This window comes from Phyllostomus discolor, chromosome 15, assembly GCF_004126475.2.
Source record: "Phyllostomus discolor isolate MPI-MPIP mPhyDis1 chromosome 15, mPhyDis1.pri.v3, whole genome shotgun sequence".
Lineage (NCBI taxonomy): Eukaryota > Metazoa > Chordata > Mammalia > Chiroptera > Phyllostomidae > Phyllostomus > Phyllostomus discolor.
This window is the reverse complement of record NC_040917.2, coordinates 1,442,322-1,451,012: the sequence shown is the minus strand read 5'-3', so window position 1 is coordinate 1,451,012 and position 8,691 is coordinate 1,442,322. Positions and strand designations below refer to the sequence as shown.

At 39.9% G+C, this 8,691-nt stretch overlaps 1 long non-coding RNA gene across 1 annotated transcript in view; it reads right to left on the bottom strand.

Moving 5' to 3' along the window:
• LOC118498345 overlaps positions 1 to 4,522 on the bottom strand; it is a 9,029-nt gene extending 4,507 nt beyond the window's left edge. The window contains exons 1-2 of the long non-coding RNA XR_004900843.1: positions 4,376 to 4,522; positions 3,330 to 3,334 (exon numbers count right to left, since the gene is read on the bottom strand). This is a non-coding gene — a long non-coding RNA (uncharacterized LOC118498345). The remainder of the gene's footprint in view (positions 1 to 3,329; positions 3,335 to 4,375) is intronic.
• Positions 4,523 to 8,691: the final 4,169 nt, after the last annotated feature.

The following is an 8,691-nucleotide window of genomic DNA, read 5'->3' as shown; positions in this document are numbered from 1 at the left end:
TTGTTTTTAAATCGCTTTGTCCTTCTTTTTGTTGTGCGAGGAGGCACATTGTATCTGCCTATCTCTTCATCTTTGGTAGAAGACCAGAACTAAGTATTTTTGAAAGCTAAAGCTTGATTAAGCACCAAAACACTAAACAAAAGCTTTTTATTTTTAAGAAAAGAGTATGTTTTGTCATTTTCTGTTCTTGCATACATTTAGTTCTTTCCAGTGGATCCAAAGCCTTTGGAACCCTCTTTGGCATCATTGATCCTTGAACTTACTCTATTTCTGGATAATAAACCCATTCACAAATGTGCTGTGTAATGTGGTCATCATTTTTAACTTCAAACTTTCCTTTGCCAAAATTGAACAATACAACACCAATACTTGCTCCATAATCTTCATCAATGACCCCAGATGCTACATCTACAATGTCTTTTGGAGACAAGCCAGAACATGGAGCCACACTTCCCAAACACCCAGCATACTGAGTGATCTGAGTGTCAGTTTTCACAATTGTTATCTCCATAGAAACAACTCTGTACTCATTGGCACTGTGCAGGTGATAGCCATGAACCCAGGTGTACCCCTTGTTGTAGCAAGTCCAGGCTCTTTGACCTAAGTAGTGAACCCATGCACCTTCCTCCTCTGCAGCCTGGCACTGCTTGCTGGGCAAGATGTTCAACATCTCTTCAGAGCACAGCAGGGCAGCGGACAACGGAGGCACAAGGTAACAACGAGGAACAGGAAAGCACAGATCAAATGTTTTCAAATATTACATTCAATTTACAAAAGCAGTTTTGTGAGATTTTATTTATATATTTTTACACAGAGGGGAGAGGAGGGTGAGAAAATCAAGGTGAGTTTGCCTCACATGGCCCACTGCTGGGGACCTAGCTCACAACCCAGGCTTGTGCCCCGACTGGGAATCAAGCCGGGAAACTTTGGTTCCCAAGCAAGCCCTCAACTCGTGACCAGTTCACTTGCTGGAGCCAGTTCAGAAAAGTTAATATCTGACATACAGAGAATATAAATTCATCCATGGATAGATATAAAATGAACACTATGTATGTAACTGAAAAAAAAAAAAACAACAAGTAGCCATTGAACATTAAAAATGAATGGAAAGAAACAGGATATGTCCATCATGAACAGTGTAAGGAAAAAAAGAGACAAATGTGCACTTAAATTTAATGGTAATTGCCTTACGATGATTTATATTTGAATTGACTCACAGAGTGTCTTAAGTACTAATCTTAAAAATATACTTTACTTTCCTAATATGCAAATAAATGCTAAAAGTCAACCACCGCATTTGGAGAATTTATCATGTAAAAGGAATCACCCTGGAAACCAGAAGCAATAATGGCTGACTGAGACTGAGAGATGCTGGAGTCCAAGTCTTTCTCTTAAAGGGCCTGACTCAGGCTTACAGAGACTCACAAACTCTGGCCTCAGTCTTGGGACAGGAGAATGGAAGGGCTAGGGGTAGTCAGAGAGGGACTCAACTGTCTGGATTCAGAGATAAGGCTGCAGGGGCAACATTATCCCACACAGAAGTTATCTGAGGACATTCTTCCCTGCCGAGCCCTCCCCACAACAGAGCCAGAAGGTGCTGTATCTGAGTCCAAAACTATCTGGCTAATACTATTGCCCTGTCCTAGTGATTTCCTGAGGCCTTGATCCACTCCACTAGAGAATTCACCCCAGCCATACCCATTGGTTTTCCATACAAATGGCCCCTTTTCCCTCATGGTGCATATTCTCCTAAATCTCTCAAACAAGCTGCATCTGGACTCTGCATGGTCTATGATCTTCCCTGAGTGGCCGCGGGAAAGCAAAAGGACATTTTGTTTCCAGATTATTTTATTGTTGCTCGAGTACAGTTGTCTCCATTTTCCCTCGCCAGTCTCCTCAACAAACCCATCCCCAGGTAACCCATTGATCTTAATTATCTTTAATTTTTCCCATGTGTCCTTTATACATGTTCCTGAAAACCCTTGTCTTCTTTCCCACCATTATCCCCTGCCACTTCCCCTCTGCTTACTGTCAGCTTATTCTTTATGTCAATATTTCTGGTCATACTTTGCTTTCTTGTTTAGATTAGTTTCCTCTTATAGGTGAGATTCTATGGTACTTGTATTTCACTGCCTTGCTTATTTCATTACCATAACGCTGCCCAAAGGTTAGGAGCCTCTTCTACTCCAGGAACCCTGACACACAATTCTGAAAAAAAAGCTATTCATGCCAATGTTTATAGCAGCACAGTTTACAATAGCCCAATCCTGAAAACAACAACAACAACAACAATAACAAAAAATAAATAAGCCCTAATTTCCGATCAGTAAATCAATGGATCCAGAAAAAACGATACACTTGCATGAGCACAGGGACATTTTGAAGTCAAACAGAAAAGTAGATTGTCTCTGGTTGGGCAGGAACTTTGTGCTACAAGAACATCACTGACTCTAAGCTTTGTAGGGTCTTCCTTGCAGCTTGTGGAGGGTTAAAATAATGTCAGAAAACATGACAGCTGTGCTCAGTGTACCTGGGATTTCTGTGTCAAATTCTAGGATTTCAACCACTTCCTTCATGAAATTCTTTCCACAAAAACAAAACTTAAGAAAGGGAAAAAGGCTTAGTATTCAATTTCTCAGCAACATGCAGATTTTCCAGGTCCCCAAAGCAAAGCAAGAAGAGCCAGAACTTGGTGACCCTGGAGTCGAAAATAACTTAATTGTATACACTCCACTATTTTTAAGGGAATGTAGCTATTTATTTTTAGAGAGGTAGGGCTTTGGCTGAAGCTGCTATTAGAATAACAGAGGTCATTAGAGGAAAAACACAATTTTGAAAGCATGTAGAAGTGTGGGACACTGGGAGACAGGCTGGCTCTGTATGACAGCAAAAGAGTTAAACCTGGGCTTTTCAAAATCCTTTCCATTGAAGTATGGCTTCCCAAACAAGAGCTGAAGGTCTGATTTGCTCTGTGACCTTTGGGTTTCTCACCTGCTACATCTGCATCTTCAATCCCACATGACTGGGGTGGCAGATATTGAGTTATTTCTGGGAATATCCAACACTCCTTAATTTGCTCCAAAAATGTGAGCATCACAGGCTTAGGAAACAACAAGACCTGTGTACAAAATAAATATTATTTTTATAGATCCCCCATTTTCAATTCACATTGTACTCACATAACAACACTGAAGGAAAATTAAAATATTCTAGATCATTTCCCCAAAATCCTGTTTGCTGACAGCACCTTAATTTGAAAAACAGGCACAGTTTTCAGACAATGAGTTCCTAATTACTATAGTTCTCAAAGTCTTTATTTTCTGCACGACATAACCTCTAAGTTCTCCATTACGATCATGAATCTGAAAGTCTACCGAACAAGTAGGGTCCACAAAAGATATTAAATAATGAAAACAAAGTTCTGTAGGTATAGTGGTAACTGTGAAGTCAGTCAGCCTCACCCAGGGAGACCACGTTGCTGTAGTTCTCCAAAATCACATCCAAGTACAATTTCTGCTTACCTGGGTCCAGACATTCCCACTCCTCCCAAGAGAAATCTACTGACACGTCCTTGAAGGTTAAGGATAGCTGCAGAAAAAAATGAGGCACATTTACCAACGAGACACAGCACTGTTTTACTGTCCTCTAACAGGAAAAGTGTTACAAGTGGTTTTGACCTAGGAGATATCCTGCATCATTCAGTAAGGCCACTTTGACCCTCTGACACTCTAATATATTTTGTAACATCAACAAGGGGGATAATGAAAATTGCTTTTCAGGAAAATAAACTTTAAAATGAAGGGACATACACAGGCATATGGATTGTTGAGTATTATAGTTGTATCATTCACAAACAGCTGTGTATACTTCTCAGCTACAAAAGGCACGATGAGTTGTAAGTTTAAGTAACTTCTTTAGGTTTCACTAAGGCAACAAATAAAGTAGTTTTGTTAAAATGAAAATTCTGATTCAGGAGTTGTGGCTAGGGCCTGTTTTCCACATTTTTCAAAAGCTCACTTCTTTAAGTATGTTTTATTGATTATGCTCTTATAATTGCCTCCCCTTTTTTTTTCAGCCTTATCCCCCTCTGTGTACTCCCCTCCATCCATACTTCCACCACTAAGTTAATGCTCATGGATCATACAAATAAGTCTATGACTTCTAATTTCCTATACTATTTCAAATCCCCCCTGTCTATTTAGTCCCCAGCATTTATGCTTCTTCTTCTCTGTACCTTCTCCCCCATTCTTCCCTCACCCCCACCCAGGTGATCACCTTCCATATGATCCACATTTTGGTGATTTTGGTCCTGTTCTAGCTTTTTGCTTTGTTTGATTTTCTGTTGGTTTTGTTTCTCTAGGTAAGTTGTTAATACTGTGAGTTTGCTGACATTTCACTATTCATATTTTTGATCATCCTCTTTTTTTTAGATTAAATCCCTTGAACATTTCATATACGTGATTGGTGATGATGAATTCCTTTAACTTGACCTTATGTGGGAAGCACTTGATTTGCCCTTCCTTTCCAAGTGATAGTGTAGTAGTTAGGTTATTCTTAGATGTAGGACCCTGTCTTATATAATGTTGAATAGTTGTTTCAATTCCCTTCTTCCTGCAAGTTTTCTTTTGACAAATCAGCTGCCAGTATTCTGGGAGCCACTTTGTAGGTAAGTCTTTTTGTGTTTTTCTTTTAAGATTCTCTCCTTATCTTTTAAGTTGCATAATGAAATTTGATGTGTCTTGGTGTTTTCCTCCTTAGGTCAAACTTCTTTGAGACTTGGGAACTTCTGTTACTTGTGTGTCGATTCCTTCACCAGACTCAGTAAATTTCCCTTAACTGTTTTTCAAAACAGTTTTCCATTTTGTGCACTTCCTCTTCTCCTTCTGCCCCTTATAAAATTAGGATGTGGAAAGATTTAAAGTTGTTCCGGAGCTATCTCAGCCTCTACTCATTTTTTTTCAATTCTTGTTTCTTTATTCTACTCTAGTTGAATGTTTATTTCTTCCTTCTGCTCCAAATGATTTGATTTGGGTTCCTGTTTCCTTCCTTTCACTGTTGGCCCACTGTATATGTTTCTGTATTTCACCTTGGAGAGCCTGCATTTTCTCCTTTATTTTGTAGCTCTGAATAATTTGTGTGACTATCCTGATTGCCAGTGCTGTGAACTCTGCATCTGCTTTGTTGGCTACCTCTACAGTGCTTACTTCATTAAAAAAAAGTTTATTTATTTTTACAGAGTGGGTGAGGAGGGAGAAAGAGAGTAACAGAAACATCAATGCGTGGTTCCCTCTAGTGTGTCCCATCTTGGGGATCTGGTGAGCAAACCAGGCAGGTGGTCTGACTGGGAATGAACTGGTGACATTGTGGTTCACAGGATGACACATAATCCACTGAGCTACAGAATTCAGGAAACTTTTGCTGGAATGTTGATCTGTTCTTTCATTTGGGACATATTTCTTTGTCTCATTTCTTTGTTCACCTGTTACATTCTAAGGGATGGATCCTTAGGTATTTTCCAGGGCAGGTCAACCTACTTTGCTGGGTTGTGGTACTGTTGTAGGGCAGGGATCAGAGAGGGAATGATCCTGCTTGCTCTTCTCTCAACCTGCTTCCAGTCAATTCTCCCAACACCCTCAAAGAAATTGCCCTTGCTGGTGATGATTATGTACTGAGTCGGCTTATGTGCCTCCTCAAATCACATGGGGACCTGCAACAGACTCTTCTGTGAGACTGTGAGTTTCTCCCACTCCTGTAACTTTCACAGGTTTATATAGCCAGAGGTTTTGTGGCTCAGTTTCCAATGCTGGAACCCTATATTGCACTGTCTCTCTTCTTTCCCCATTGTTCTCCTAGTTTAATTGGACATGAATGTAATAACTCCTGGTCCACCAACTGTCACCTCATCTCCCCTGTCCACCAGCCATTGCCTCATACACCTGGTATGCCAGCCACCACCTTGCTACACATCATCTACACACTAACGGAGTATTTCTACCTCTCCTATCAGTATGAATGAATGTTTCTTCTTTAACTCCTGGGTTTTCTGACTTCCATACAGTTGAATCTCTGCCACTTCTGCTGTTCTTTTGTTTTGTTTTGTTTTGTTTTTTTTGTTTTCAAATTGGTTGTTATCCTTCTTTTGTTTGTGCAAGAAAGCAAAGGATGTCTGTGTATGCCTTCAATATGGCCAGTGGCGACAAGCTCACTCTTTACTAATAAATTCAAGGTCTCTGGTCCATGTTCCATACTTCTCAGTCCCACAAAAAGGAAGACATAGAAAATAAGTCACACATGATTTGCAGTTGAATAAATTGTATATAATTTACATTTCTCAAGATATAAGAAACATAGCAGTAAAATTTTTATTTGAAAATTTACTATACTTACATTGAGAAAAAAAGATTATTCTTGATATGAGACTATTTTCTAAAACATACAGTAAAAAAATAGACGTTTAGTTTTACTCAAAACTTGAGCTACGATTTAAAAAAAAAAAAAAAAACATAGCCAAATACACATAGAGACTTCATGGATATCCACTGCTCTTTTTCTAATTGAGAAGAATGAAAACATCTTAAAAGAGTAAAAGGACAAAGTAATTCAATTGTTAACATTTAATGCACACCATCACACATACTTGTACATATAGAAACTTGGTGGAAATGAAATAAATAGAACATAAAAATTTATATCAATATAAATCAAGGTTATTTTATGATTCTGTAAATATGGTGGGTCTGTCGCTCAAAGATACCATGTGTGTTTTATAAACACAGTGACTGAGGCATGCAGAAGGACATGTCCTCATTCTTTTGGCACTACTGTCAAAATACATAAATAAGAAAGTTACTATATGAAAATAACCTTAAGTAAACATTCATTTCTTCCAATGTCAACCACATGTACCTCTCATGTTCAGTACACTAATTGTGCATTTAAATAGCAACACTTTCTAACAAATTGCGTGAGTCTATTTTATTGATTGTTCTTTACAGAATGTTCAGAGTGATTCCCACTGGAAATCTTCATTTTTTTACCACTGATATATGGAAGTGATGCTGTGGTCACATGAACTTAAACATATATATCCCTGCTCCACTGATACCTGAGTCCCTGAGACCATCCCAAAATACATTGCACACAGCTGCCTTCCCACTTCGATCTGTCAAAGAGGAGGTGTGTTCCATGTTTGATGGTTATTAATTAAAGGCAGAGATTCTTAAGCTGGGGCAGCTTAGATGAAGACAATGCACAGAAGGACCTGAAACAAAGGTGAAAGCAATGAGCAGAAACTACTGCCCTTAACACTCATAAATAGAAAATGAATGAAGTAGATAAAAAACAACCTCACTTTCAAAGAACATCAAAGAAAAGAAAAAAAGGTTGATGATACATAATGCAATCATATTAGGAGGAAAAGCAAGCACAGCCTCTGACCCAGGACATATCTTTTACCAGAGAAGCTTCCATATCCTCCTGGTCCTGCCCCTCCTCCTCCTCTGGGTTCGCTTCTCAGGACACCATATGCTGAGGAGTCAAGTTTGCATTTTGAGAATGTGTCCTCAAAGGCACAGCCCTTTTGCCTAAACCCACAACAATCACTGGTAGAAGGACCTGGAAATGCTGAAATTCTAACCCTCTCATCTCCTTTCTCACAAAGAAGCAGTAAAACAAACTGCTACTGGGAGACCACACTGAGTTTCTTTTTCTGTCTTCATCTGTTCTCTCGTCCTGCCGAGGTCCACAAACTCCTACAGCAAGAAGAATGTGGGCTACCCCTCTGAACCCCAAACAAAAGAGAGAATTTCAATATCTCACCTCAATAAAGCCTGCTCTCCCCTCTCACAGATGCATTCCAGAGTACTCCTTCTAATCAATGGATTCAACTAAACATCATCTGGGACTCCTCTTTCCACAAAGATGAACCACCCAGTGAAGTTTAGTAAATCTATGAGGGAGCACAGCTGACGTCATTTCTTAGATCTCCTGGAATTAGATCTCAGGTGATCCAATCCCAGCTCGAAGAGGTAAAGTTTATGTATATAAAGAATGCAGAACCCATAGAGATCAAAGCCCCAGTTCGCTTCCATAATGTGTCTTGCTGCCACTGCCCTTGCTTTCAGAACTCCTCCAAACAAATATATCTGAAGTGTGTGTGCTATTAAACTCGGAGGATATCAAAGGGTAATTCAGCACATCTGCACCCTGGGGAGCAATTTGGGATCCTTAGTCCAGGAAAATCGAGGCACACAGATTGTTTGCTCTACTTGACTTACCACTTTAAATGGTGAGGGGTGGACAGGTTTCCCAGGAAATGTCTCTCAGCAGAAAGTTCACAAAAGAGCAGTGGAGAAACCTAGGCCAGGGGAGCCTCAGTGATTGCATGACAATGGGCACACTGCCAAGCAGGTGACAGGTCAGGGTTTGGAGCTGTCTCACATACAGTCTGCACTTGCCGTTGCTGGAGGTTCTGCAGCGAGTATTTCAACCAAAGTAGTGACCCTGAGGCTTCACGTGTCCAGGAATGTGAACTCAGAGGATCAGTATCGAAGTAGAAACACAAGACATATGATTTTCATGAGATTCTGAGATCTATAACTACCTCCCAAGTCTCAGAAAAGTCACATGAGTGCTTTATTAAAGCCCACAGAGGTGGGAGTCTGAGCCGAGCACGTCCTGCGATGGGCTGCA